Here is a 3586-nt window from a genome sequence, read left to right on the forward strand (position 1 = left end):
CCCGGCTCGGAACTGCCAAAGTGAATAGCTGAGAAAGAATGGAAAATTTTCTGTAGCCCTATCTGCAAGTCACACTGATGCTCAGTAACTTTTCGTGAATCCCAGAAGATAACTTACTCATCAGAACTCCTAGAAAGAACATAGCTAGCACCAGAAATCCAACCGTGTTGGACGAGCTAGAACAGCGCTTCACTGGGAACACCATTGTCGGTCGAGATTTGAATGTGTACTGACTGAAACTAAATCGATCTACTCGCGCGGAATAGGCGCCGCCGCGACCACGCTCTCATGAACATGAGCTGTTTGTGTTGACCCTCGACAACTCTTCTCGAAGACTCTAAAGAGCCGACAAGAGTATCAATAACATTAGGCGATTGCTAGGAAACCGCAGATCAACGACTGGTCATAGCCATGGCCTGGGAGCACCTAAAGCTTCGAGCATTGAAAGAGTCAATTTACAGTTTTTTTGTTTGTGTATTTACTGCGCGAAACACGTAAACACTTCATGTTCTGAGCAGGATCCCAAGATCCTGCCCAACCGATGATCCTGCGGTGTACATACGGCCTCCCGGGGCACCGCAGCGTCCGAGCGCAGCAGCGCACACCTCGACTCCGTCCTCGATTGGCAGATCCAAATGCCATCGCCGCGTACACACGAATACGAGTTCATATCCAGTATGATCTCGCCGTGCCTCATGAGTGAGAACGGACGACCGTCATACGATCCAGTCCCTAAATACCGAAGAGACATTCCCGAATTAGACCATATTCTCTCTCGACGAGTTTGAAGTATGACAAGCGGCAAGATATTAAGATAGTTGGGAACTTAAGAAATACCTCTCAAAATGCTCGCAAGCAGAGCGAGTGCTAGCAACAGCAGCACAACGTACTTCACGGCCGCCCACACTAGGGGGCCGAACGCGTGCTCAACCAACCGAGACAGCAGGCTCGATCCTTCTGAGCTTGAATCCTTGGAACTCGTGTCCGACTCGCTCGGAGCTAGATTTGGAGCCGAGGGGACTTCCGAAGTCATCGTGGTGACTAGCTGATGTTTCACCGGAGTCGACTGAGTAGATTTCGCCATTGTCTGACAAACTTTCTCGAAACAGCAGAGACTGAAATCAACTCTGGTCGAGAACCCCCTCTTTAAATAGCCGAGCCCCGAGAGGGCAAATTAGAGAGTAAGAAGCGACAGAAATTATCGCGAATTTTCGATCTCGAAGTCGTTGCCGAACGACTGACATATCTCATGACAATCTTGACAAAAATATGGTAAGCTCAGATTCTGAGCAAGTGACATCGAGGTGCAAATCGTCTCCAGATAACAGGAAATAGTAGCAATCAGAGCGTCTCTACTGTGCCTCAAATGTCCCTTATCTCAAGCGCTCGACAAATCTGTCGAATCTACGAGTCTCTGACTCGAGTCTGGCTGACTCGTCGGAAATAACTCGAAATTCTCATCGCATGCGAAACAGCGATTTATTCCAAAAGAGAATGAAGTCAGAGCGAACCCCTGCGAAAGGTTACACGGCCAATGGGGGAGAATGATGAATATTGTCCGTTTCACCTTCCGCTCTAGATACTGAAGACCTCAGTCTGTAACGGTCACTGACCCGTCACCACTTAACCCGTTCACAGTGTTTTCAGCATGACCCATATTCGGATGCTCTTCTGTGTTCAACCCTTTCCTGTGACTCGCTATATATAAGGACAATAAACCTCAGCCAGAAAAGGGGGAGCCCAAGACTGACTCTAGCATTCCGTGTGATCATTCTAGCCGAGGTATCAACGAGATACGTATATCTCTTCAGAACGAAGTCCACTGGGAATAAGGAGACTTCATCTTCTTTTCACAAGAGATGAGCCAATGAAACGTCAACAATTCAGGGAGTCCCAAATCGACAGTCTTCCGTGCGATGTAGATTTCCCGCTATGTTCTACTTATGCCGGATTTTGACAGCTCGACGCTCTATCAGCTGCCAGCCGCATCTCTCCTCCCGAGAGTCGGAATCGAGTGAGATCGAAGTCTCGCCACTTTTCGGGGAGTGTTCCAAAACCCGTTCTGATTTTGTTTCTGGTTTTCGAATCGCTGTCATGGCCCGCACGAAGTTGCGGTTCTACTCATAGATAGCCAGTGTATTCTGTCTGTGGAATCGGAGTGTCATCGATTGAGCAGTTCAGCCTAAGCTTGAGTATCGAGTATCTATTCCGAGTGCGAAACGAAGATCAATCCCGATACGAGGAAGGATGAGTCACAGATGAGGGCCTCCATCAGGTATACTCGTTTATTTCTACAAGGCTCACCGGAAAATTGACAAGTCTCGAAGGAGTACTCTCACGAGCTCACCTTCGTACAAACGACGCACTGTGCTTGGTCGGAACTTTTCCCGAACCAGTTCCAAACCCAGCTTTTGGGCTTATTGGTGTATGACGATCGGTTCATTCTTGAAATGATGGATTCTCGGAAAAGTTTACAGTTCTGTGACGACCACAAATCAGTCTAATCATACCACGATCCTCAGTATCAGCCTGAGTCGCGTACGTGCATGTTTATACGTCGATCGGACCTCCATTCCGGAGGACAGAGTACCCCCATCCGGGATACCTGTCTCTCTGGAACTCGCGCGGCTCGACGGATTATCTACGGATGCGAGACCATCTGAAGAGGGCACTTGCTCCCGAGAGAGCCCTTCTCCAATGAGAACGGGCATTGAAACATCAAACTGATAATTCTGGAACCGTTCTATCGCCCCCCGCTGGAATTTAGCGGCATCTACACTGCGGTTCCAGAACCGCATTTCTGGTGCGGTTCCCGGAACCGCTGCAAAGTCGGGGGCCGCCCCCGACTAGGCTTTGCATATTCGTATTCGCGTATTCGTATTGAGTGGGGCATATTCGTATTCGTGAGTACGAATACGAATATTTTCCTTTTTTATGAATACGAATACGAGTACGAATATATTCGTATTCATAGAATATTTGTTAATACGCCTATATTCATACGGAAATCACAATTTGATGACGCCACGGGGCCGAGCCAGGAGGCTGATTGGGGCTTTTCGGCCAAGCTGAGCACGATTTCAGGGTCAGGGCCCTCTTCTTCCGTCTATTGGTGGCGAATTCGCATGAGCAGATAAATTCGTACTCATAGGAAAAACTTTGTTCGATGGCGCTACGAACACGAGCGGGGCTTGCTCAGTGAATCTTCAGCACAGGATTCTGCAACCGAAGTACTCGGTAGAGACCGCCATCCTTGTTTACCAGAAACTCCCTAAGGGAACACAAGAGGCTTGATCTTTGTTGAGGAAAGGAAAGAAGTTCATTATTTATTTATTGCACATTCCTCAGATCTTCTCATAAATCCAGAGGTTCATTGATGCGGAGCACTACGCGCTGCTCGAACCTCTCGTCCCTCAGGCGATTGCTTTTCGGCGAGTTGGTCATCGTCGCATACGAGAAAAGCCGTTCTACCGCGGCGCTGGAGGACGGTGCCGTGTTGAACTGCCTGAAGACGCGGTCTATCGGGGGATAGTCTCGCAGCATCGCCGGGTTTGTCTGCGGGTCGTTCAGATATTGCATCATCATT

Source organism: Galendromus occidentalis, unplaced genomic scaffold, assembly GCF_000255335.2.
Source record: "Galendromus occidentalis unplaced genomic scaffold, Mocc_1.1 scf7180000075454, whole genome shotgun sequence".
Lineage (NCBI taxonomy): Eukaryota > Metazoa > Arthropoda > Arachnida > Mesostigmata > Phytoseiidae > Galendromus > Galendromus occidentalis.